Here is a 27,395-nt window from a genome sequence, read left to right as displayed (position 1 = left end):
GAGTTATGGTGGGCACGCACTTCTGTAAGGCTTGCCTGGAGAAGCTCCGAACCAAACACACAAAGGCCTCTCCTGGGCTCACCCAGCCAGGCTGAGAACACGCTCGGGGTGAGCTCCCGTCGCGTCAAGAGCCCACACTGACCGGGCTGGGATGAATGGACAAGACGCAGCTGCAGACGAGAGACTCACAATGGGGACCAAACTCCCATAGATGGCCTGCGGGCTCAGCCTTTTCAATGCGTCTTCTCTTCTCTCCTCGTCCCCCTTCCCCCTCCCGCACAAGTTGAAGGATTAGCCGGGCTGCTCTCTTGCAAAATAAATCTGAGCTTGGACAGGGGTCTGGACGTTTCAATGGGTCTGAAATGCAGAAGAGGAGCAAGGAGGAGCTGCTCCCAGGGTAAGGGGGCTGTCGGGACACCCCCCCCCCCGCAAACGACCGATTAAACAGGAGCAGTCAGACAGGCTTTCTCCCAAAAGATTAATTAACCAAGTCAAGGAATCAATTCAGGGACCCAAAAGGGTGTCCATCAGGGACACGAGAAAGAGATGTGTGTGTGTGTGTGTGTGTGTGTGTGTGTGTGTGTGTGTGTGTGTGTGTGTGTGTAAGAATTACAGCCATGCCACAGGCAGGGAAAGAATGACCATAGGGACTAAATTACAAATTTGGGACCTTGCCAGAGAGATCCATGCTCTGGCCCTTTCTTATTTTCCCACGCCTTAGGATTGTGTGTGTGTGTGTGTGTGTGTGTGTGTGTGTGTGTGTGTGTGTGTGTGTGTTGGGGAGGATTTCCTGTTCTTTCTAGTCATCCTTCCAGCCTACCTGGACAGGTGCTAAGCCCAGCGGAGGCTTGCTTGAAGCTGCTAAAAAGTCAGAGCAATATAAGCAACTAAATTAGGGCATTCCCTAGACCTTGAACGGAGGAGAAAATTGAGTTTCTCCAAGTTTGGGCTGTTATGAATTCAGAAAGATATTTATTGTTATTGATTGATTAAATTTGTTTGCCACCCATCTCGGTCCAACTGAGCTTTCGATTCTGCCTCACTTCAAGATTAGCTAGCACCCTGAAGACAACAAGCTAGGCCCAAGTTTCTCCTTAGCTCCTTGGGAGAGCCCGGGAACCCAACCTGGAGACCCAAAGGTGCTTTTTCAAAGGGCAACTGGGCTTGCTTTTTTTTTCCCCTTGAAGACATTTCACTTCCCATCCAAGAAGCTTTTTCAGTTCTGTTCTGTGGAAGCTTCTAGAGCACTGCACACCAGAATAACTAGACACAAGAACAGTTTTTTCCTGAACGCCATTACTCTGCTAAACAAATAATTCTCTCAACACTGTCAAACTATTTACTAAGTCTGCACTGCTATTAATATTTTCATCGTTCCTATCACCCATCTCCTCCCACTTATGATTGTATGGCTGTAATTTTGTTCCTTGTATCCTTCCGATTTATATTGATATTGTTTCCTGATTGCTTATTTGTACCCTATGACTATCATTAAGTGTTGTACCTTATGATTCTTGACGAATGTATCTTCTCTTTTTATGTACACTGAGAGTCTATGCACCAAAGACAAATTTTTATTTTTTATTTTTTATTAGTCATATTTCTATGCCGCCCACTCTCCGAGGACTCTGGGCGGCCTTCACCAAAGACAATATACTAAATAGCATATTGTCCCCTAACAATCTGGGTTCTCATTTTACCCACCTCGGAAGGATGGAAGGCTGAGTCAACCTTGAGCCGGTGAGATTTGATCCGCTGATCTGCTGAACTAGCAGTCAGCTGAAGTAGCTGCAGTACTGCACTCTAACCACTGCGCCACCTCGGCTCTTCCTTGTGTGTCCAATCACACTTGGCCAATAAAGAATTCTATCTATCTTCTATCTGTCTATCTTGGATGAGAAGCAAAGTCCAGTTGCCTTTTGAAAAAGCACCTCTGGGACAACCGTGATCTGGATGACTGAGAATCTCCATAGACACCAACCTTGAGATCTAGACTGAGCTGGGGGGGAGAAAGCTTTCCCCTCCACTCAACCTACCTCTCGGGATTTTCATTATAGTACAGAAATAAAATTGGAGGGAAAAGCGCTCTGTTCATCCTCTGTTCTGTGCAGTGGTGAAATTCAATTTTTTTTTTTTACCACCGGTTCTGTGGGCGTGGCTTGGTGGGCATGGTGTGGCTTGGTGGGCATGGCAGGGGAAGGATACTGCAAAATCCCCATTCCTTCCCCACTCCTGGGGGAAGGATACTGCAAAATCCCCATTCCTTCCCCACTCCTGGGGGAAGGATACTGCAAAATCCCCATTCCCACCCCACTCTGGGGACAGCCAGAGGTGGTATTTGCCGGTTCTCTGAACTACTCAAAATTTCCGCAACCGGTTCTCCAGAACCTGCTGGATTTCACCCCTGGTTCTGTGTCCCTGAAGGGAAGGCAGGATACCAATTCAACAAAAATTACCACTGATAAAATTCAACAAAAATTCAACAAAAATTACCACTGATAAAAGCCAACTTGGCACTCCAGCCAAGTTGGGAAGAGCCACCACCACTGGAAAATGGTCCCCTGGGATTGACTGGCTCCCATTGCATAAACAGCACCTGTTTTTCTCCGGTGTGGTTGCTCCAGAAAGTAATAAAGACTTGAAATGGACAGTAGCTATAATCGCATAATCCCTTTTTCAGCTTCAGCACCTTCCCTCTCAGGGAGGGCTGGGGGGGATCAAGCACTGGAGACCCGATTAAGGAAGTTCAAGTTCAGATCCATCTTGAGTCCGCAAAGCTCCTTGAGTGACTTGGAGCCAGCCTCCGATTTCTCAGCCCAGCCTGTCTGTCAAGCTTCCCCAGTCACAGATCTGCAGACACTTAAGCAGCCTAGCAAGACAGAAGGCTCCCAGGCACAGAGTAAAGAACATCTGTGGCTCAGGGCTGAATTGTTGAGCTCATGGTCCATGCTATACTGTGAGGATGTTACCTGGCATGATACAATAGTTCTCAACATATTTAACATAATGGAGTTTGCTCATTACAGTCATTCAGTGGTGGGATTCAATTTTTTTTACTACCGGTTCTGTGGGTGTGGCGTGGTGGCCATGGCTGAGAAAGGATACAGCAAAATCTCCATTCCCACCCCACCCCAGGGGAAGGATATTGCGAAATCCCCATTCCCTCCCCACTCCTGGGGGAAGGATATTGCAAAATCTCCATTCCCACCCCACTCTGGGACCAGCCAGAGGCGGTATTTGCCAGTTCTCCGAACTACTCAAAATTTCCGCTACCGGTTGTCCAGAACCTGTCTGAACCTGCTGGATTTCACCCCTGGTGGGCATGGCACGGGAAGGTTACTATAAAATCTCCATTCCCTCCCCACTCCAGGGGAAGGATACTGCAAAATCCCCATTTCCTCCCGATCAGCTGGGACTCGGGAGGCAGAGAATAGATGGGGGCGGGGCCAGTCAGAATTTTTATTACCGGTTCTCCGAACTACTCAAAATTTCTGCTACCGGTTCTCCAGAACTGGTCAGAAGCTGCTGAAACCCATCTCTGCAGTCGTTATGTCGTGATGGTCATAAACTGGTTGATTTCTCATGACTTTGTTTTTTCCTGGCAGCTGTTAAGCAAAGTAGTTGCTGGTTTTCGGCAAAACCATCGTGAAAGAGGGACATGTCAGATGCTGCAAAATGCCATAAATGTGTCAGTGATGCCAACTGCCCAAAGGGCAGTCACGTGACCAGGGCTGGGGGAACAGTTGGAACTTTGAAACTGGGTTGAAATTCCATTGTTCCGCAGGTAGGTCGTAACTTCAAACGATCGCTAAGCGACTGGCTGTAAGTCGAGGACTCCTTGCAATGAACTATCTGTAACTAAGCTCAGTGTCAATCAAGAACCCAACAGAACTCATGTGGAATAAAAATCTTGATTGCAGACAAGACTTGAGCCATGCACAACAGGTGATTGTCCCCTCCGGCTTAAAGATCGGGGTTCATGCATTTCAACTCAAGCCTTCTTCGTCCACACCACCCAATTAACGGATTCTTCATGCTTAGTGAAGCCACATCATCCTCTGCCTTCATTCTGCCTCACAAGATTATGGCGTTGATGAAAATGAGGCGACATTCCGTATAAAGAATAGAATGGAAGGGAAGGGAATGGGAATGGAATAGAAAATAGAAATAGACTAGGAATAGAATAGAGACTATAGCTGTGATAGCGAACCTATGGCACGCGTGCCACCTGAGCCTTATCTATAGGCACATGAGCGTTGCCCTAGCCCAGCTTGCCATCTGATTTTCGGGCCTTCCGGTCCCACTGGAAGTCGGGAAACATGCTGTTTCCGGCCTCCGGAGGGCCTCCGGGGAAGTGGGGAAGGCAGTTTTCACTCTCCCCAGGCTAAAACTCCCACCGGTAACTTTTTTGCCGTCACGTGCCAAAAGCGGAGGGGTCATGCCCCCCCCGCACTCCCCCCGTTTTTGGCACGTGATGGCAAAATGGTTAGCCATCACTGAACTATAGAATAGAATATTCTTTACTGGCCAAGTGTGTGATCGGACACACAAGAAATTGGTCTCCGGTGCATACAAGCAACACGTGATAAATCATGATCATAATCATAAGTTACATTCATCAGAAATCGCAAGATACAACACTTAAGAGATAGTTAGAAGGATACTAAATAAGCAATCAAGATAAATCATCCTAGGATGCTAAACAAAACAATTAGTATAAATTGTAAGATATGAGCAATGAAGTTATAGTCATAAAAAGATAAGGAAATAAGCAATAGGAAAGATGAGAAGAATAGTAATAGTAACAATAGTATTATTATGGATTTTATTCAAGAGTCTGTACTAAAGAAGGATCTACTGCAGTGATGGGTTTCAAAAATTTTTACTACCTGTTCTGTGGGTGTGGCTTGGTGGGCGTGGCATGGCTTGGTGGGCATGGCATGGGAAGGATACTGTAAAATCTCCATTCCCTCCCCAATCCAGGGGAAAGTTACTGCAAGATGCCCATTTCCTCCCGATCAGCTGGGACTTGGGAGGCAGAGAATAGATGGGGGTGGGGCCAGTCAGAATTTTTACTACCGGTTCTCCGAACTACTCAAAATTTCCACTACCGGTTCTCCAGAACTGGTCAGAACTTGCTGAAACCCACTTTTGATCTACTGGCCAGTTCATGTGCTTATACTATTCTCTAGTTTAGTGACTGTGAGTTCCTCCTTAGAGATGCAAAGACAAGCCAAAAAAGAAAGAAATCAGAAGTGGCTATGTTATTGTTGTTGTGTTTTTTTTAAAAAATCTAAAATAAAACTTTTTTCAAAAAAAAAAAGAAGAAGAAGAAGAAGTGGGTAAGGAGTGTTTTTCACTCATCACCCCTCCCATCCCTGATCTTATTTTTTCTTCCTTTAAAAAACTTCAGAAAAAAGGGGAAGGGAGGAGCGTAAAACATTTTCTATTTTAAAAAGTACATAAAACAGTTATGAAAAGGATTCAGATATTGTTATTCAGCTTTTATTTCCTGAAGTGATTTGAAAGGAATTCAGAAGGGAATACTTTTATGTAATACAAGTCTTACAATGCCAGATTATTACAATTCCTATATACAGAAAACAAGCTATCAAGTTAAACTCTCCAATGGGTTTCTAGGACCAGAAACACTGAGTTCTCGCACACAAATTGCTTCTTCCAATGAATGCATTATGCCCACGTGGTGTGACTGAGATTGGCTTCGAAAAAAAGAGGAGGACGACAGAGGCTGAAGACTTTACCTACTCAGTCATGAAATCCCTACCTACTCCAATTTCTGTCTGATGAAATTTTTCAGGACATGCTGCTTTCAAAAAATACATGGAAAAGGAGCCAAAGGTTCTTTTTCAAAATTTCGCTTCTCATCCAAGAAGCTTCTTCAGTTCTGACTGAATGGTGCTGGGTTAAAGGATTCCCTCCACCATTCAGTCAGAACTGAGGAAGCTTCTTGGATGAGAAACGAATTATCTTCAAGGATAAAACAAAATTCAGTTGCCTTTTGAAAAAGCACCTTTGGGACAACCTGGATGACTGAGAATCTCCATAGACATACATGGAAAAGGTTTCTTGGGCAGCTAAATCCCATCCTTATAAAATATGCAGCAGCGTTTTCTTCTTCTAGAATATAATGTATATGGAACGTAATCCATGAAGGGAAGGGGTCAGAAGATCAACTGTGAACATTGAAGATCTCCAAGGAAAATTGGAGAATTTAATATGAAAATATGGCTGTTGCAATGTCTGACTGTGAAAGTTGGACCATTAGAAAGGCTGAGCGCCAAAGAACTGAGGCCTTTGAACTATGGTGCTGGAGAAGATTCCTGCGAGTCCCTTGGACTGCAAGGTGATCAACCCTGACTGCTCTTTAGAAGGCCAAATCCTGAAGATGAAACTCAAATATTTTGGCCACCTAATGAGAAGGAAGGACTCACTGGAGAAGAGCCTAACGCTGGGAAAGATTGAGGGTAAAAGAAGAAGGGGACGACAGAGAACGAGGTGGCTGGATGGAGTCACTGAAGCAGTCGGCGTGAGCTTAAATGGACTCCAGAGGATGGTAGAGGACAGGAAGGCCTGGAGGAATGTTATCCATGGGGTCGCAATGGGTCGGACACGACTTTGCAACTAACAAGGAAAATTAGATTTCAGAAGGAGAACTAGCAATGGGCTCTTAAGAGACCAAGTCTAGAATCATTACAGAAACATGACAAATTCTTGAAAAGAAGCAGTAAAGAAGATGAAGAAGATTCCTAGTTTCCCACTTCCTGTGAAGTCAAAGTATTCCACTTTGTATGGGAGGATTTTAGGGTCAAAGATTAAAATGCCATTTTTAAAAACTTGCAGCAAGTTCTCAACCATCAAGGAAAGTAGGGACAATCAAACTTTTGAAGTTAAAAATCCAGGGAAGTCTTTGCTGGCTGTCAAAAAAAAATTAACCTTGCCCATTCAAATGAATTTTTTCCCCCTTATTCATGGTATTTGAAGAATATTCTGTTGCAACCAAGAAACTCTCAGTGGTTCTTCTATTGGGAAGAATACAGTAACACCTCTGCGACAAAAAAAAAGAGATTATGAATTCCACAATACCACATCTTCACTCATCAACTCTGTGCTTCTTCACAGGCTAGGAGCAGAACACACTGTTCCTACTTCACAAGATTAAGCAAAGGACCATTTGCTTCCTTAAAGATTCATGATAGTAAAAGCAGAAAAATTTGTGTTAGCCACTCAGTTCAAGATCCAACTCTAGAGAGGCAGAAAAGTCTTGGAAGAAGAGCAAGTTGACCACAAGGCTGCACCAGTAGTGGCATATTTTGGGTCGTATCCTTCTGTTCCTCAGCCTTCTTTCCATTTCGTCCAGGACTCAGTTGTCAGTCCGTCAACGGGGCAGCCATAGTGAAGGAATGAAAGGACATTAGAGGAATTCGCAGTTGGCCCAAAAGAAGCTTGTCGATACAAGCACCGGGTGGATTTACACAAAATACTAAACTGAGGTTGTGAATAACCACAAACAGATCCCATCAACAGATCCATAGTCTCCATAGCTAGATCTTCTGTGGGTTTGGGAGATAAGCAGGAGCTGGCCTGGTGAGGACTTAGATGGACTTGGTGAGGACTTAGGCCACAAAACTCAAGGTTGTAGTTCCAGCTGAGTCATGTACCCAACTGATTTTAACTATTATGGAAGACTACCATTTTGGAAACCATGGTTTGCTGAATAAACTGAAATTAATGGGGATCACAAAATAAATGACACACACCACCCAACCAATGTTTCTCAACTTCAGGAAAGTTAAGATGTGTGGACTTCAAGTCCCAGAATTCCCCAGCCATCATGCTACCCTAAGTTTGCAAACCACATCCGTTGATTCACACGGTTAGCCACAGACAGTAAACAGGATTATGGTTTAACATAAGAGACAAGAGTTTTTCTATTAAGACGGGTTTATAAATCCAAGCTGGCCAGGGAACCTTCCTCCACCCAACCCCCCTTTCCTGTTCTGCCTGGAGACGGGTGGGTAGGGGCTCCCTTTGCATACTCCCACCTCAAAGGAGTCCCCACTTTGTCATGCAAATGGAGGAGCCTCAAAGGAGGGGAAATGGGGGAGGAGGGGTCTTTGGGGGCCTTTTCTGCTGCCACATAATGGATTTGCAAAGCAGCCGCAACAGAAGGACCTGGGATTCCCTCCCCCCACCCCCCACCCCATTCAGAGGAGGAAGCTGGTTCCAACTTCCCACTCAAGAGGGGCCAAGCCCAGAGTGCAGAAACAAGAGTTGAAGCCGGTGCCTTCTTACACGCCTTTCCCTCAACACGTCTATGGGGAGATTCTCAACAGATCCAGGTCACAATTGTCCCAAAAATGCTTTTTGTCAGACCTGGAAGCCATCTTTTACAGGCATCTTATTCCAAAGGGCAACTGGACTTCTCATCCAATCCAGGAGTTGAAGAAGCTTCTTGGATGAGAAGTGAAATGTTTTCGAAGGGAAAACGAAGTCCAGTTGCCTTTTGGAAAAAAGCACCTTTGGGACTTTTCCTTAACAGCTGTCACCCAGTTCTAGATCTACACCTCTTGTTAACCGCTTGACCCACACAAGACACACACTTAGGAAGGCACACGAAATCAACACCTCTATTTAAATCCTGCAGCCCCCACCCACCCCCAGCAGAATCCAGAGTGGGGAGGGAAGAAAAAGGGAGGGGAGAGGCATCGATGCTCCCAGACACCAGAATGAGCTTCTTTTCTCAGTGGGCTTTTGAAGAGAGCCCTCTCCTCTTCCTCTCCGTCCAAGCCAGTTCTCCCACACGCTGTCCTGCTGTTACAATAAATTATGTGAAGGGGAGGGCAAAACACGGGGGTCCCAAAGGGAAAATGGGGGGGGGGGAAGAAGAGCTAGCCCAAGGCTAACACATGCCGTTAATCACATGAGCGCCTCAATCTGCTCCAGCAAACCTCACACAAAGGCCAGAGTTTCCCATCACCAAAAAAAAAAAAAAAAAATACAAAACAGTCCCCAGGATGGGCAGCATATCTCATGCCCAGCCCTGCAAAGCTCCCCCCACCCCCAATTTCCCCAGGAAAGGCAAAGCAGCTGGGAACACTTCTGGCTCTTGCATTTGTGTTTTTAAGGACAGAATCCCAGTTTTTTTAAAACACACACACACACACACACGCACAGAGAGAGAGAGAGAGAGAGAGAGAGAGAGAGAGAGGGAGGGAGGTTACCCTGCACAGAGAACTGAGGGGAGATGTCAGGAGTCCACTGAAGGTTGACTCAAAATTCAAAACGAATTTTGAGAGAAGCAGCTTCCCTGCAGAACCAACTTTGTTGCACCTGTTTATCTCAGTGCCTCTGAATTTTACATATTTTATCCACTGAAAACATGTTTTAGCTATTAAACTAGCCATTTGTCCAGAGGGTCTAGAGACTAGAAGACTCCAAGGTCTCTTCCGTTTTTTTTCCCCCCATACTCCTGATGTCCTGAAACCTAGTGTAGGAAGAAATATCCTTCTGGGTTCTGCTCCAAGTGGGGAAAAAGACACTGGAAACATGGAGACTGCTTGGAAAGATGGTTTAATGGTGGACAGGATCACATGGTTTGAGTTCCTGAACAGAAAAAGGGGCGAGACACAGTGAGTCCCCGGGTTTTATGCTCTCTCTGGCTTTGAACTTCCTGGGGCCCAGAAAGAGTATCTGATTGGTTGTCAGACTCCCGGGGGTGGGGGTCTTAGCTAACCTTGCTGGCTGATGTAATCTTCCCAGGTGCCATGTGGTGAGTTTCTGTTGCTAGATGGGTCCTATTGTGTTGCAGATGATGGTCCATTGACAAAGATTGAGTTTCTGCCTCTGGCCCCTTGACAAAAGGTGGGAGCAGGAAGATGGGAGCTGCTTCGTCCTTAAAACAAGCTTCTCCATTTCTCATCCAGGGAAACAAAATATTCTGCCTTTTTAATATTTCCCAAAATATTTCATTCCTCTAGGAAAGGGGTGGGTGCTAACTTCTTACACTAGAGAATGCAGGAATGTTGTTCAAAGTGATCATTTTATTTGGGGGAGCGGGAGGAAAGGCCAACTGCAAATGGGGGAGCATTTCTCTTTATTTAAGTAACACCCCCACCCCCAAATATACAGTAACACGACGGTGGCCATCAAAAGCAGCTTTTTCCACTATCAGCGGTGTATTGAAAGGAAACCAAACAAAAACACAGGTGAAATGATTAAAAAACTGAACAACTGGTCAGCTCAAGGAGATGTGGACTGGGATGACTGCTGGAAGAATGAGGCAAGGGAAACGAAGTAGCTGAAATTTCAGGTAAATCTCAGCCAGCCAGGCACTTTGGAAAGAGGATGAGAAGTATTTGGACGTTTTAAAATATCTCTCATTTTTCCCGTCCTGACCAGGGTGGATTTGATTTAAATCGAGTTGATTTAAATCACAATTTAAATCATGATTTAAATCATTAGTAAAAAGGCTTTAAATCAAGTTGATTTAAATCATAATTTTTAAAGAGCAACTGTCGTCTCTGCTACTCCTTTGACCCGCTGTTGCCTCACCGATAGTCCCAGTGTTGCAGAATATACAGCCTCATGCTACATAACTAAGCTCCATTTCATGCTGAATAAACTAAATTATTTATGTATCTTAAATAGAAAACTATCTTACAATAGATTTTACCCCTAAAGTTTTTTATTAAAATAAATTCGATAAAAATAAAAAAAAATCCGATTTAAATCAAAAAAATCCAATTTAAATTAAAAAAATCTGATTTTTTTTATTTTTTAAAAAAAAATCATTGATTTTTATCCACCCTGGTCCTGACCAGCATGGTTTCCAGGGAGGACAGCTGGCAGCCTCTGAGAAATCAACTCACAAAGCATGAATGGAAATTGCACTTTGGGGCACCCGCTCAGCAATGGGCATTTAGAAGTCCACTGTCTAGGATACCCAGGGCAAAATATAGCTCCCAAGTCTAGTACTGTAGCTATTAATAGCCTTATCCTCCGTGGGGATTTCTTTCCTTCTACGCTGGATCAAATAATCTCCCCGAGAAGTTAAGAGTTTTTTAGTGCGAAACTCACTCACTGAGGTTCTTTTCCTAAGCAGGAATCTAAAGTCGGCTTTCGAAGCCCTCAGCAACTCCCTAGCCAAGCCGTCTTTCAAACCGACGTACTTCACTTCTGCTGGATTACAGGTCCCATGCTCATCAGCCGGGACGTTCCGAGTGATGGAAGGGGTAGTACAAACACGTGGAGAATGCTGCTTTAAAAGGAGAGAAGCCACCTTTTTGATCCTTGGAAGAAGGGGTGTTTGCAGGCTATGATCGAAAATGTCTATAGCAGCCCAACGATGCGTTTGGAGCATGGCTTTGTTTTTAGGTGCGTCGTGGAGCTTTGTAGCTGCCATTGTGGCTGCCATCTTGACTTTTTTTGACCATATCCTGCAGAGAGCCCCTAGCTTGGAAAGCAAATATAATGGGACAGTGTCTAAAGTCTGCTTATGAATCCGATTTCTAGGAATCCGTTTGGAAAAGTTCTAGTTCATGAGAGGACGATTAGAAATATATCTAATGTCATCTGCCTTCTGGTGCATTTTCTGAAATCACCATTTTTGGAGGATCAAATCTACAGTCAATCAGTTGGTCGGTCAACGTACATTACTTTGGACCAGCATATTTATAAGATCAGTTTCCCATATGAAGCAGTCTGCCATATGGCTAGTCTAGAGAAAAGGAGGATTAGGATGGTGACATTTATTTATTTATTTATTAGTTCGATTTATATGCCGCCCTTCTCCGGAGACTCAGGGCGGCTTACAATGTGTTAAGCAATAGCCTTCATACTTTTGTATATACCTGCTTAATAGGGCTTTTGGCCCCCCCTAAGCGGTGTTCTTTTTTATACAAAGTCAGCTTATTGCCCCCACAATCCGGATCCTCATTTTACCTACCTCGAAAGGATGGAAGGCTGAGTCAACCTTGAGCCTGGTGAGATTTGAACTTGCAGTAATTGCAGGCAGCTGGTGCTACTTAACAGCACTTTAGTCTGCTGCGCCACCAAGGCTCACCAAGACATGATAGCAGTGTTCCAGTATTTGAAGGCCAGCCACAAAGAAGAGGGGGTCAGCTTATTTTCCAAAGGACCAGAAGGCAGGACAAGAAACAATGGATGGAAACTAATCAAGGAGAGAAGCAACCTGGAATTAAGTAGAAACTTCTAACAGTGAGAACAATTAACCAGTGATATGACTTGCCTTCAGAAGTTATGGATGCTCCATCACTGGAGGCTTTTAAGAAGAGACTGGACAGTCACTTTTCTCAACTGGTAGAGGGTCTCCTGCTTGGACTAGAAGACCCCCAACGTCCCTTCCAGCTCTATTCTATTCTAGGTTTTACCTTCAGGGAAAAGCTCTCTCTACACCAGGGTTTCCCAACCGTGGCAAAGTTAAGATATGTGGATTTCAATGTCCAGAATTTGGCAGCCAGCATGGCTGTCCACACATCTAACATTGCCAAGGTTGGGAACCCTGCTCTTCACCATCATCAATTTGGAGTATCTAAGGTGAATTTGAATTTTGAGTAATTTGAAGTATCTAAGGACATGGTGGCTCAGTGGCTAAGATGCTGAGCTTGTCGATCGAAAGGTTGGCAGTTTAGCGGTTCGAATCCCTAGTGCCGCATGATGGGGTGAGCTCCCGTTCCTTGTCCCAGCTTCTGCCAACCTAGCAGTTCGAAAGCCCGTAAAAAATGCAAGTAGAAAAACAGGGACCACCTTTGGTGGGAAGGGAACAGCGTTCCATGCGCCTTTGGCGTTGAGTCATGCTAGCCATATGACCACAGAGATGTCTTCGGACAGGCTCACTCTTCAGCTGAAACGGAGATGAGCACCACCCCTCCTAGAGTCGGGAACAACTAGCACATATGTGCGAGGGGAACCTTTACTTTTTTAAGCTGAATGCAAGAAAAAGGGGGTATTTTTGGTTGCTATCTACATCCCTTGGAATTCTTGACCAACGGAGAAAAAACTAATTGCTCAATTGGCTTTTCACCAGCAAGCAAAAACTTTTTCATTTCACATCAATTCTGTTCTGCATCCTGAATTTGTGATTTACAGTTTTTTGTTTTTAAGCAATGGGGACGATTTAATCCAAATATACTAGGGAAAAAGCAAATTGGCCAAGAAGAGCAGCTAAAGCAGGTATGATATTGCCAGCAATAGTTTGCTCAAACTAAACACAAGCCAGTTTAAAACAAACCCTGATTAATGATTCTGGTTTGTCTCAGAAATCAAGAATTAGGGGTTTTTATTTCCTAAAGGGAAAGGTATCTCCTAGTTCTTTCCCTTTTGTGGGGTCCTTGGTGCTCTTTGACCTTGGTTGTTTTCTTGCAGGCATCAGTGCTGATGATGTTACCTAGTTAGGTAATGAAAGGTCTTGCAAGGAAACAACCAAGCTCAGAGAGCATCAGGGACTCCTCATTTCAACCCTGAGCTACAAATATTCTCTTCTATCTTTCCATTTTTTCCAGAGTCTTCACCTCTTTAATTTGGGCAGACTATTAAACCACCAAGGAGATAGCACTGAGGCTAATCTACAAATAAAGCTTCATATAACACACTTTGAGAACCAGCCAGGGTGGATACAAATCAATGATTTTTTTAAAAAAATCAAAAAAATCAGATTTTTTTTATTTAAATCGGATTTTTTTTATTTTTATTGAATTTATTTTAATAAAAAAACTTTTGGGGTAAAAATCTATCGTAAGATAGTTTTCTATTTAAGATACATAAATAATTTAGTTTATTCAGCATGAAATGGAGCTTAGTTATGTAGCACGAGGCTGTATATTCTGCAACACTGGGACTATCGGTGAGTCAACAGTGGGTCAAAGGAGTAGCAGAGATGACAGTTGCTCTTTAAAAATTATGATTTAAATCGGGTTGATTTAAATCGAGCCTTTTTACTAGTGATTTAAATCATGATTTAAATCAACTCAATTTAAATCAAATCCACCCTGGAACCAGCACAATGGATTAGGAAAAGTTCCCACAATCATGGAACTCTGCGGATCAGTAATTCTCTTTTAGCTTCATCACTTAATCTTTGAACCCAAGCCAAAAGATGGAACATTAAAAACTATAAATAAACTTCAAACTTGCGAATAATGGTTAGCAAAATTAAAAAAAAGCTATTCACACACTGGGTTAAGCAAGACCTAAGTAAATCATGTTACGACTTAATGAGTTGTGTGAATTCTCCTCTAGAGACCAGAATAAACAACTAAGAACAATTCTCAAGAAGTGTCAAAAAGATTTTTTTGTTGTTGTTATTGTTAAACTAATTCCTGCCCCGGGTGCTTTTTAAATTAGATTCCTTCTTCAAAGACAATATTCTCATCATCTAAAAATCAAATCAATATTTTTCTCATAGAAAAGTAGAATTCAAGCCAAGATTCAATCTTTGCAGAAGGCAAGGCCATTCCTTGAAAAGTCTTTCCTACTCAGGGGTTGGGTTGAGAAGTTAGTCATCGGATCCAAGAAACTCCCGTAGTCCTTACGACTAGGAGTCTCCAAACTTGGCAACTTTAAGACTTGAGGACTTCAACTCCCAAAATTGGCCAGCCAGCACTGCGCTAGAGGAACAGGTAGCCTTTGGTGACCTTTCCTGGACTGAGATAAGCAGACTTAAGAGTCCGTGCTCTCATAACCCTTCAATGCACTCTATTCTGCTGGGATTTATCATTAAAGAGAGTTCAGGATCCTTACTTGAACCTTTGGCTTCTTCCTAAGATGAATGAAGATTCAGAAAATGAGATGAACCCACCAACCTACAGCCACAAGCTGGGTCTCACCAGGTTGGAAAATATTGGGAGATATCATCTTTTAGGTACCTAGTCAGAAGCTACTAAAGGGTTGGAAGTCTGCAGAGATTCTCAGTCATCCAAGTCATGCTTTTTCAGGAGGCAACTGGACTTTCTGGTTTTTTTTCTTTTCACGTTTCACTTCTCATCCAAGAAGCTCTGACAGGATAGTGGGGAATGGAAGGATTTATATTCCTTGCAGACAGCTGGTTATTTGCATCCTTTTAGAGGGTCGTTGAGGCCACTTGGAGGTTTCTCTGTGTCCTCAGGGTCTCCTGAATGGTGCTCCTGGTTCCTGCAGTCTGGAAATTGATTCCTACTCCCACACCATTCAAAGGGTCTTCATCAGAGGTGGGTTTCAGCAGGTTCTGACCAGTTCTGGAGAACCGGTAGCAGAAATTTTGAGTAGTTTGGAGAACCGGTAGTAAAAATTCTGACTGGTCTTGCCCCCCCCCCCCCTGTTCTCTGCCTCCCGAGTCCCAGCTGATCAGGAAGAAATGGGGATTTTGCAGTAACCTTCCCCTGCCATGCCCACCAAGCCACACGCACCAAGCTACGCCACACCCACCAAGCCACACCCACAGAACCGGTAGTAAAAAAATTTGAAACCCACCACTGGTGTTCATCCCAAATTCTACAGCTAAAACGACCTACCAGCTGTCTGCAAGGAATATAAATCCTTCCATTCCCCACTATCCTGTCAGAGCTGAAGAAGCTTCTTGGACGAGAAGCGAAGTGTCTTCAAAAGAAAAAACCAGAACGTCCAGTTGCCTCCTGAAAAAAACACCTTTGGGACAACCATGACTTGAATGACTGAGAATCTCTACAGACCTTTAGCTACACAATTTGGGATGAAGACCCTTTGAATGGTGTGGGAGTAGGAATGGATTTCCAGGGAGGAAAAAACTGCAGACTACAGGAACCATTTGCACTACTCAGGTGACCCTGAGGACACAGATAAAACTCCAAGGGCTACAACGACCCTCTAAAAGGATGCAAAGGACCAGCTCTGTCTGCAAGGAATATAAATCCTTCCATTCCCCACCATCCTGTCAGAGCTGAAGAAGCTTCTTGGATGAGAAGCGAAGTGTCTTCAAAAGAAAAAAGAAGGAAGTCCAGCTGCCTCCTGAAAAAAGCACTTTTGGGACACTAAGGGGTTGTAGACTATCATCAGCACCTTCGCAAAACAACCGGGGTTGGCTCTTTGGGTGGTCCCTAAAACTGAAAGTGATTCTTTCCCAGCTTTGGTCTAGTCCTGTGATGGCGAACCGGTGGCACACGTGCCACAGGTAGCACGCAGAGTATTCTCTGCAGGCATGGGAGCTGTCGCCCCAGCTCACATGTGTGTGCACCTCCCACTGGCCAGTTGGTTTTTGGCAGGGTGGATAAAAATCAATGATTTTTTAAAAAAAATAAAAAAAATCAGATTTTTTTAATTTAAATCGGATTTTTTTGATTGAAATCGGATTTTTTTTATTTTTATTGAATTTATTTTAATAAAAAACTTTGGGGGTAAAAATCTATCGTAAGATAGTTTTCTATTTAAGATACATAAATGATTTAGTTTATTCAGCATGAAATGGAGCTTAGTTATGTAGCATGAGGCTGTATATTCTGCAACGCTGGGACTATCGGTGAGTCAACAGTGGGTCAAAGGAGTAGCAGAGATGACAGTTGCTCTTTAAAAATTATGATTTAAATCAAGCCTTTTTACTAGTGATTTAAATCATGATTTAAATTGTGATTTAAATCAACTCGATTTAAATCAAATCCACCCTGGTTTTTGGGTCTCTGCCATGCATGCATGGGGGGGCAGGGTGCATGCAGGAGATGCGCGCGCATGCGCAGGAGGTGGGGCGCAATGCAAGGTGTGCATGTGCATGCACGGGGATGAGTTGCACATGGGGTTTGCACATGCATGCATGGGGGATGGGGTGCACATGGGGGGGGTCATGTGCACATATGCAAGGGGTGGGGTGCACATGGGTGTGCAGACACACTGGTGGGGTGCAGGGGGGCACACATGCATTGCATTATGGGCAAGCCAGCACTTTTGGCACTCGGCGCCGAAAAAGTTAGCCATCACTGGTCTAGTCCTTCCCTCCAAGTTTACTAAATCAGTGAACTTCATTCTAATCCTTAAAGCACATTTCTGAGGCAGTAGTGAAAAGCCATCTGCCCTCCAGATGCATTGGAGTTTAAATTCTACTATTTGCAGCTTGCATGATAAACGGAGTGGGAAGCTGTGGGAATTAAATGCCAATGGTCTAGAGATGGCACCACCTCGAGGGAAGCTGGTATGAGCCTCTCCGGCAACACTGTCGGAGATAAAGCAGACTCCCCCGGTCCTGAAATACCATCGTGCTGAGGCAATGCCTTTTTTCTGCCTAGCAAAATCAGCCAAGTGGTAGAAAAGGATCCTGAAGTGTTGGGGAGGCATGAAGCTTCCATGCAACGAACTGGCCTATCCAAATCAGAGGGATCCTTCAGACCTCTTCAAGCCATTCCTCCATCTGGACAGACTTTTGAGGCACCTCGGTTTCAGGGGCTAAGACGCTGAGCTTGTCGATCGAAAGGTCGGCAGTTCAGCGGTTTGAATCCCTAGCGCTGCGTAACGGGGTGAGTTCCCGTTACTTTGTCCCAGCTTCTGCCAACCTAGCAGTTCGAAAGCACGTAAAAAATGCAAGTAGAAAAATAGGGACCACCTTTGGTGGGAAGGGAACAGCATTCCGTGCGCCTTTGGCGTTGAGTCATGCCGGCCACATGACCACGGAGACGTCTTTGGACAGCGCTGGCTCTTTGGCTTTGAAACGGAGATGAGCACCACCCCCTAGAGTCGGGAACGACTAGCACATGTGTGCGAGGGGAACCTTTCCCTTTATCCCTGAAAATCAAATCTGAGGCTCTAAATCACGGGTGACAAACTCAAGGCCCAGGGGCCGGATTCGGCCCGTGAGGTACTTAGATCTGGCTTGAGGGGCCGCAAGCCAGATCTAAGCTCCGTTTTCACCAGCAGAGGGTTGTATGAGGCCATGGCAACCAAAAACAGAGATTGGGACCCTGTTTTCCCTGGCAGAGCACTGGGGTCACTACAGGCACCCCCAACACAAGTGACGTCGAGGTGGCCACGTCCACCCCGGCCCCCTGAGGTCGAACACAACCGTGATGGGGCCCTCCACGAAAGCAAGTTTGACACACCTGCTCTAAACGGACCCAAATTGTTCCATTGGATCAACAATCCTAATCAAGAGTTTATTCACTTATTAGAATTTACATCCTGAATAGACAAGGTTGTTCCCCAGCTTACAACCATGCCTTTTAACCAACATTCGAAGTTAACAAGAGTGGTGAAAAAAGTGACTTGCAACCCAGTGCTTGTACTTACAACCACCGCAGAATCCTCACAGTCACATAATCAACATGGCAAATTGGCATGGAACAGGTAGTTCTCCACTTACGACAGTTCACTTAGTGACCCTTGAAAGTTGCAAAAAGGGCGTTATGACCATTTTTCACGCGTGCGACCACTGCAGCATCATGTGATCAAAATTCAGATGCTTGGCAACTGGTTCAGACGTATGACCGTTGCTGTGCCCCGAGGTCATGTGATCCGCATTTGCAACCTTTTGACAAGCAAAATCAATGGGGAAATTGGATTCACTTAACAACTGGGTTAATAATTTATGATCCGCAGCGATTCGCTTAACAGTTGTGGCAAGCAAGGTTGTAAAATGGGGGTAAAACTCACTTAACAAATGTCTCATTTAACAACAGTAATTTTGAGCTCAATTTTGGTCGTAAGTCAAGGACTAGTTGTATTTAAGACAAATTGCAGAATTCCAGGGTCAGGTGATCCCTATTTGCGACCTTCCCAGCTGGCTTCCAATAAGCAAAATCAATGGGGGAGGCTGGATTCACTTAACGACCACTTAATGAATGCAGCAATTCTCTTACCAACCATGCAGAAAAGGCGGTAAGATCAAGCACCTACCAAACCCCATGCTTAGCAACAGAAATTCTGGTTCCAATTGTTGTCATCAGTGTGCTAAGTGTATTTGTACAACTTAAGGCAGTGTGTATAATGCTCCCACCTTATGACAGGAGAGAGGGATTGGTCCAAACTTACCCAGCCAGCTTCAGTACCTTAAGAAGGACTAGAACTTGCAGTGTCTCTGCTTAGAGTCCAGGTTCTTAATCACTAGAAATACAGGTAGTCCTCGACTTACGACCACAATTGAGCCCAAACTTTCTGTTGCTAAGTGAAACATTTGTTAAGTGAGTTTTGCTCCATTTCTTGCCACAGTTGTTAAGTGAATCCCTGCAGTTGTTAAGTTAGTGAATCTAGCTTCCCCACTGACTTTGTCAGGTGGTCACAAATGGTGTTTTACATGATCCTGGGACATTGCACCGGTCATAAATATGAGTCAGTTGCCGAGCATCTGAATTTTGATTGATGTGACCGTAGGTGTCAGCCCCGGAGGCCGTCTTTCTTTTGGATCTTCAGGACTGCCACACTTAATGCTGTGGGAAAACGGGAGGGGGGATTGCATGGAGTTGAAAGAGTTATCTAGCCAGAACAACATTCTTTTCTCTGGGAGTCAAGGATGTTCAGCCTGCACCTGGAGTGGGGTGACTGCGAGGCATCTCCAGTTGGGACGATGGATTGATAGGACCATGTGATGGACATGTGGGTGCAGGAGGAAGGGACTTTGACTTTCTTTTGGGTGGGGAAAACCCGGGAGCTTTCAGATTCGGGTTTTCCCAGATGTGCCAATATGACATCTCTAATAAAATGGATCTTAGAGGAATTGCTTGCCTTGGAGACTTTCTTGGTTGGGGTGGGTTACTTGGAACTCCGACAGTGGAGATGCTGCAATGGCCGTAAGTGTGAAAAATGGTCATAAGTCACTTTTTTCGACGCCATTGTAACTTTGGTCACTAAATGAACTAGTTTAAGTCGAGGACTACTTGTGTACCAAACTCACTAACAGTTCCTTTACCTCCAGTTGTTAAACTCCAGACTACATTCTTCTTCCTTGAAAACAAGCATCAAATTGAATGAAGGCAGTGAAGGATCTCCTTAATGAACCAGATCCTTAATGAAGGATCTCCTTTTCCTACCAGTCTCTAAAATACATTTTGAAGCATACGGATAGTCCTCACCTTACAACAGTTCATTTAGTGGCTTTTCAAAGTTACAACAGCACTGGGAAAAGTGACTTATGACCGTTTTTCACACTTACGACTGTTGCGGCATCCCCGTGGTCGCATGATCAAAATTCAGCCGTTCGGCAACTGGTTCATATTTATGACGGTTGCAATGTCCCAGGGTCATATGATCACCTTTTGCGACCTTCTGAGAAGCAAAGTCAATGAGGCGGCCAGATTCACTTAACAACCGGGTTACGAACTTAACAACTGCAGCGATTCACTTAACAACTGTGGCAAGAAAGGTCGTAAAATGGGGCAAAACTCACTTAACAAATGTCTCGCTTAGCAACAGAAAGTTTGGGCTCAGTTGTGGTCGTACATAAGTGAGCAAAATTCACTTAACAATGGTCTCGTTTAGCAACTTAGCAAATTTTGGGCTCAACTGTGGTTGTAAGTCGAGGATTATCTATATTTCCCATCCTAGGACAAAATACGTCTGAAGAATACTACAGAGCAGATTCTAAGACTTTTAAAAGGTGTTCTGTAAGGAAGCAGTGTTAAATAGTAGTAACATAAGGATAAAAGTTGTGATTGCTGCAAGAAATAATACCTTTTATCATCTCTTTCATTGTTGCGAACCATTCAGAATCTTTGAGAGCCAAGTGGCATACAAGCTTAATAAACTATTATTATACTTAAAAGGTAAAGGTTCCCCTCGCACATATCTGCTAGTCATTCCCGACTGTAGGGGGCGGTACTCACCTCTGTTTCAAAGCCGAAGAGCTTTGTTCATGGAGCATTCTGGTCTACCCATTTGTTTTTGGAGGCACCGGTCTACCCATTTCTTTTTCGAGCGTGCTGGTCTACCATCACACTGCCTTTTAACACTGATCAGCTGTAGGGCGGCCCTTTGAAGCCCCACGGCAAGAGTTTAAACAGTTTTTTTCCTTCTAGCCGATCAGCTGGGACTCGGGAGGCAGCAAAAAATTGGGGGTGGGACCAAATAAAAGGTAAGAATAACGCGGGGGGGGGGGACGGGAGGGCCCAGCTCCCGAACAAAGAGAACAGGTTCGGTGATGTCATATCGTCACCGCTACCGGCTCGGCCGAACCGGGCCAAACCAGGAGGAACCCACCACTGCTGTAAACCTGAAAGAAATGTGGTTCTGTTCCACATTTACCAGGGATTCTCAAACTGTGGTTCAAGGTTGGGTTGTCTCACGCAAAGTAAGACTGAGGGGAAGGGTTGCTTTAAAATAAAAAGCCTGCCCAGATTTGGACATGCACAGCAGGAGCCCTGTCAACCCCACTCCAGGCATTGCTTGCACAAACCCAAATAGACAATCGCAACGCCACAAAGTTTTAGAATGCCTGCAATAGAGAGATTACAATGACATTATTAAAAGTGATGTATTTATTGCTTGCTTCATGCTAATCCCAATGAAGCCATGCATTTAGTCCTGAAGGGATGGTACACACATTCATTTTAGGAAGTTGTAATACTGTAAAGATACAGAATGTTACATATATTATTCTTAACCTTCCTGCCTTCCTTGTACCTTGGATAACATCTCCCATCTTCCCCAGCAAGAGTGGGTAGCAATAACAGGAAATACTGGGTACCGTAATCCAACACTTTTGGGAAGGCATCTGGCCCACAGCTGATCCCAAACCATTGTTGGCTTGAGAATAGTTTATTGCAGTGATGGCTAACCTTTTTGCCATCGCGTGCCAAAAGCGGAGGGAGTGCAGGGGGTTGCGCGTGCGTGTGCCCACACCCATAATTCAATGCGCCCCTCCCCTCATGCATGCACCTGCAACACCCCCTCCGCCGCGCTCCCCCTGCTTTCGGCACACAATGGCACGGTGGGCCCGGTAGGCACATTTTTCACCCTCCCCAGGCTCCAGAGGCTTTCTTGGAGCCTGGGGAGGGTGAAAACAGCCTTCCCCACTCCCCTGGAGGCCAGAAACGGCCCGTTTCCTGACTTCCGGTGGGCCCAGAAGGCTAGAAAATCAGCTGGCCAGTGTGCGCATGTGTGCTGGAGCTGAGCTAGGGCAATGCTCGCGTGCCCACAGATATGGCTCCACGTGCCACCTGTGGCACGCGTGCCATAGGCTCGCTATCATGGGTTTATTGCATGAGGCATAATCAGTTAGGTTTACAACACGTAAAGTAACAATGGCTAAGCCCACACACACAACCCTTTAATCCATGTAACCAAACCATCATATATAATGCAGTAGTACAACGCATGGACCACATTAATCCTAATTCTTAAGGTACCACAATACTATTGTCTGTGCTTGAAATGCAAGACACATTTACATAATTTGCTGAGCAGCTGAAAGCTTTCAAAAGCAGGGCTGTTAAGAGTGGCCTAGTTCACACACACTACACTAAGCGATAAACCATATTTAGAAACCACAATGGGTGGCATCATTCGCTTCACTTTCACCATGATTTGCTTTCTAAGCCACCACTAGCCAAGCCTCACAAATAGTACTCTAAAGCCAGGGGGGTGTCCAACCTTGGCAACTTTAAGGCTTGTGGACTTTAACTCCCCAGAATTGGGGAATTCTGGGAGTTGGAAGTCCACAAGCCTTAAAACTGCCAAGTTTGAAGACCTCTGGTTTAAGCCATAAATAAGTTTATAAACCTACATTGGCAAAGTTCTCGCAATAGGTTACAACCACCAGAGTTGCCATTACATAGCACATTAAGCCAGAACCAAGCAACTAGTATTATGACCTAGTACAGTGCATCACTCCCACGTTCACCATCCCAATTGGCCTTTAGTAAAGACAAGAAGGTTGAAAAATCACAAAGTCGTTTGCAAGTTTCTCACAAATCTCTCAAAACCACCCCAATGTACACTCAAGAGCCTAAGAACCATAGGTTGAATCACTGACAATTAACCCAAAGGTGCCTTTCGTATGTATATATTTGCCACTTTATAAATCCATTTCATGAATCATATGGAGTAGCTGTGTTGCCTGTAAAACATTATGCTGCAATAAAATAAACCAATGAATCTTTGAATTGCCAAGGAGAAGAAGGAGGAGAAGGAGAGGGAGGAGAGGGAGAGGGAGAAGAAGGAGGAGGAAAAGAAGGAGGAGGAGGATGGGAAGGCATAATCAGAAGGAGAAGAAGGAGGAGAAGGAAGAGAGGGAGAAGGAGAGGGAGAAGAAGGAGGAGGGGGGAAGGCATAATCAGAAGGAGAAGAAGGAGGAGAAGGAAGAGATGGAGAAGGAGAGGGAGAGGGAGAAGGAGGAGGAGGGGAAGGCATTATCAGGAGAAGAAGGAGGAGAAGGAAGAGAGGGAGAAGGAGAGGGAGAGGGAGAAGGAGGAGAAGAAGGAGGAGGGGAAGGCATAATCAGAAGGAGAAGAAGGAGGAGAAGGAAGAGAGGGAGAAGGAGAGGGAGAGGGAGAAGAAAGAGAAGGAGAGGGAGAGGGAGAAGGAGGAGGAGAAAAAGGAGGAGGAGGAGGAGGAGGAGGAGGAGGAGAAGAAGAAGAAGGAGGAGAAGGAGAAGGAGAAGGAGAAGGAGAAGAAGAAGAAGAAGAAGAAGAAGAAGAAGAAGAAGAAGAAGAAGAAGAAGGAGAAGGAGAAGAAGAAGAAGAAGAAGAACTACTACTACTACTAAATAAGCTCCTTGGATGAGATGTAAAACATTTTCAAAGGAAGTAAAAGCAAGGAAGTCCAGTTGCCTTCTGGAAAAGCAGCTCTGGGACAACCTGGATGATTTGAGAATTTCCATACACGTTCTGACCATTAAAATCCTTCTTCTGAGAAAGTTTCAAAAAGCACACATGTTCTCATCTTTTCCTCATCAGCTTGGAAATGTCGGGGGCAGAGTTTCTTTAAAGGAAATCTGGAGGACGTTGGTTCCGTTTTGTTTTGTTTTTTAAAGAGGCGATAAAAAAAAGAAATACTACTAAACCCTTGGAGGTCACGGCTTGGGCACACAAAGAAAAAAAAAAAAAACACAACCCACTGCCCTCGCCCAGCTCCTGTCCTGTCTCTGTCTCCCCCTTTTTCCTGTCTCCTCTTTAAGTCACAATTACTTTCCATCACAATTTACTTTCTGTTGCATTTACTCACACACACTTTATAATGAGAGTTGCAAACCCCTCTGCTCTTCTTGGGAAGGGGGAAGAGAGATGAAGAGAAGGCAACCCACCCTCAGCTGCCCTTGGCACCCCTAACAGGAACCTTTACCCGTCTGCATACCCCTTTCAGATATGCGTCACAGCTCTGACACAAGTTGGGCATCAAAGCCTCTCTGATATTTCCCCAGCGAACCTCCAAAGGACCACATGGTCCTTTCAAACATCTCCCTTCATCCAGAAAGAGCCTCCAAAGGTGAGTCACACTCTGTCTTCTCACTTATCCACCTTGGTTCTTTCCTTGAAAACTGCTGTCCGCCATGTACCTGCTGATGTTTTGGAAGTAACGGATCTCAGGACTTCCCAAACTGATGGGTCTACAAAAGGGGTCTCCAAACTTGGCAACTTTAAGGCTGGTGGACTTTCACTCCCCAGAATTGGGGAATTCTGGGAATTGAAGTCCACAAGTCTTAAAAGTTGTGCCAAGGCTGGAGACCTTTGCTTTAAGTCAGAGGTCTTCAAACTTGGCAGCTTTAAGACTTGTGGACTTCCAGAATTACTCACCCAGCAAATTCTGGGAGTTGAAGTCCACAAGTCTTAAAGTTGCCAAGTTTGGAGACCCCTGGTCTATAGTCTATAGTTTTCAGAGAATTCCAGATGGGGGATGTTAGTTTCAATAAAAGTGGGGCTCCCCACTTACTAGACCAGTGTTTCTCAACCTTGGTAGCTTGAAGATGGGTGGACTTCAACTCCCAGAATCCCGCAGCCAGCGCTGCTGGCTGGGGGATTCTGAGAGTTGAAGTCCACCCATCTTCAAGCTACCAAGGTTGAGAAACACTGTACTAGACTGTATATTGATATGCTGAATCCCCACAACACACTAAACTGCTGTATGAACGCAAACACAGACTGCTAAAACCGGGTTAGGAGCTACAGAAGTGGGTTCATCCTTCCCCTTAAGGCATCCCATAATAAATTTCATTCTAGCTTGGAACCTCCGGTGGGTTCTGTTGAATGCCTAGATAGCTCTGCAGACTAAGCACTGTAATTTAAGACCAGCTGCCTGCAATTACTGCAAGTTCGAATCTCGCTAGGCTCAAGGTTGACTCAGCCTTCCATCCTTTCTAAGGTAGGTAAAATGAGGACCCAGTTTTGGGGGGCAATAAGCTGACTTTGTATAAATATACAAAAGTATGAAGGCTATTGCTTAACGCACTGTAAGCCGCCCTGAGTCTCTGGAGAAGGGCGGAATATAAATCAAATTTAAAAAAAAAAAAAGTCCATTTGGCTTAGGAGCCTGCCTGGTCCTTGTAATCTAGTGGCAAATGGGAGGTGAGATGGGACCTGACATGGCTCACTCAGCGCCGGGGAGTGGGGGGTTGGGGGGCAGCCATGATGTCCGATGCAAAGAGATGTCTCAGTCTCTGGTGGGATGTGTGAAGAGAGTCACAACTCCTTGGGATTCCCCCCTCAAAAACTGGGGAAATCCTCGTTCATTCCACCAACCCAGAAGGACCGATGAGTAACAAGGTGTCTTGTTCAAGGGTTGTTTAATCTCTCCAACACACCTACCACCAAGATGACTTCTCCTCATCCGAGCATGTCCACAGTCTGTTCTCTGCACCCCACTCCCACAAATCAACTGCGGGGCCCCATAAACCTTGTTTCCTAGCACACCTGGTACTCAGAGGCACCGCTACACACTCCTCTTCCCCCGCCGCCCCCCACAAATCTGATACTTCAAGAGTCCCTTCTGCAAAAGGTGACCGCGGCTGAGCCCACCTCTCTCACTTACCCCCAGCCTTTCCACAGAGCTAAAGCGAGTCCCACCCCCAGACCCATTTCTGATTCCTGCTCCCTTCCCCATCTCTTCCATTCTCCCCTCCTTTGCCCTCCCCACCCCCAATTTTGTCTCTTGCACGCCACTTGTTTTTCAGAGCCCCTCATCCTTCCCCCCCAGACCCCCATCATCTGCAATCTCAGCCAGTCTCAACCCCCCCCCCAGGGCTTCTTCTCCCCTTCCCCAAATTCAAGTTCGGAGTTTTCCAAGACATCTGCTTCCAACAAGCCCACCCCCCCCCCCACCCTCCCTGCCCCAGAGCATCTTTTTCCCCCACCACCCACCACCCCCTGGCACTCGGTAAGCCCCCCTTTGCAAGATTCACGTGGCCTCCCCTTCCTCTTCGCAGGCCTCCCTTGCCCTCCAGCCCCTTCCCTCCTTGGCTCGCAGATCCGCTCCCCCAACCCCCCCCAACCCCCCCCCCACTCCCGGCCAGCCTGGTGGAACTTAAGAGACTCCCACTCCAAACCTGCCTCCCCCCTCCTCACGTCCAGCTCGGGCCTCGCCTCGCCTCCAGCCCCCTCCCAAACGTTGCACACCGGCTCCCCCGAGCCCCCAAACCTCTTTCACCCCAACCCCAACCCCACCCTCCCCTTCCATTGTTCTTCGACCACCCTGGCGCCCTCCGCAACCCTGGCCCTCGCCCCTGGCGCCCCCCAAGCACCCCCCCCCCGGGTTCCAAAGCCCAGAAGCCCCCTCCCCTTTGCAAAAGCCCGGCGTCGCTCTTGCTCCTTTGGAGGGCTCCCCCTCATCCCCCCCCCAATATATTGCACGGGCTCCCGGAGTCGCCCGGACCGATTGCATCCCCCCCACCCCCCCTCCTGGCTGCATGCTGCCCCTCCGAGCTGGCCCTTCCCGGGCTCCTTGCAGGGTACCTGCTCCCGAGGGACCCGCTTCCATCCCATCCACGCGGGCGGCGCCCCGGACCGGGGAGAGGGGAGGAGGGCGCGCGCGAGCCGCAGCCGAATAGACCCACGTCCAAAGGCGCACCGGGACCTGGGCGCCGCTGCAGCCGCAGCCTCTGCTCGGGACGAGCCCGGGATCCCGGGATTGCGCCTGCGCGGCAGCCCATCCAACCAGCGCCGCCGCAGGCTGGGGAAGAGGGAGGGGAGGGAGGGGCGGGGGAAGGCGAGAAAGCGGAGCAAAGAGGTAGGAGACGAGGGAAAGTCTCGAAAGAGCCGACACTTCCGAGGCCGGAGGGAGGGATGCTCCTGGACCCAAGGGGTGCCAGGAGAGAAACCGCGGGTGAAATCCAGCAGGTTCTGGAGAACCGGCAGCGGAAATTTTGAGCAATTTCGGAGAACCGGGGATGGGGATTTTGCAGTATCCTTCCCCTGGAGTGGGGTGGGAATGGAGATTTTGCAGTATCCTTTCCCCCAGGAGTGGGGGAGGGAATGGGGATTTTGCAGTATCCTTTCCCCAGGAGT

At 46.0% G+C, this 27,395-nt stretch overlaps 1 protein-coding gene across 1 annotated transcript in view; it reads right to left on the bottom strand.

Annotated features, from left to right (window-relative positions):
* Positions 1-26,857, bottom strand: part of LOC139321306 (protein argonaute-1) — a 79,637-nt gene extending 52,780 nt beyond the window's left edge. Inside the window, exon 1 of the mRNA XM_070949977.1 lies at positions 26,844-26,857. The gene's annotated coding sequence lies outside the window, so the exon portion shown is untranslated. The remainder of the gene's footprint in view (positions 1-26,843) is intronic.
* Between the last annotated feature and the right edge of the window lie 538 nt (positions 26,858-27,395).

This window comes from Pituophis catenifer, unplaced genomic scaffold (assembly GCF_029215685.1).
Source record: "Pituophis catenifer annectens isolate HBS135680 unplaced genomic scaffold, rPitCat1.0.hap2 SCAF_9, whole genome shotgun sequence".
Classification (NCBI taxonomy): domain Eukaryota; kingdom Metazoa; phylum Chordata; class Lepidosauria; order Squamata; family Colubridae; genus Pituophis; species Pituophis catenifer.
The sequence above is the reverse complement of the archived record's forward strand: the minus strand, read 5'-3'. Positions and strand labels throughout refer to the sequence as shown.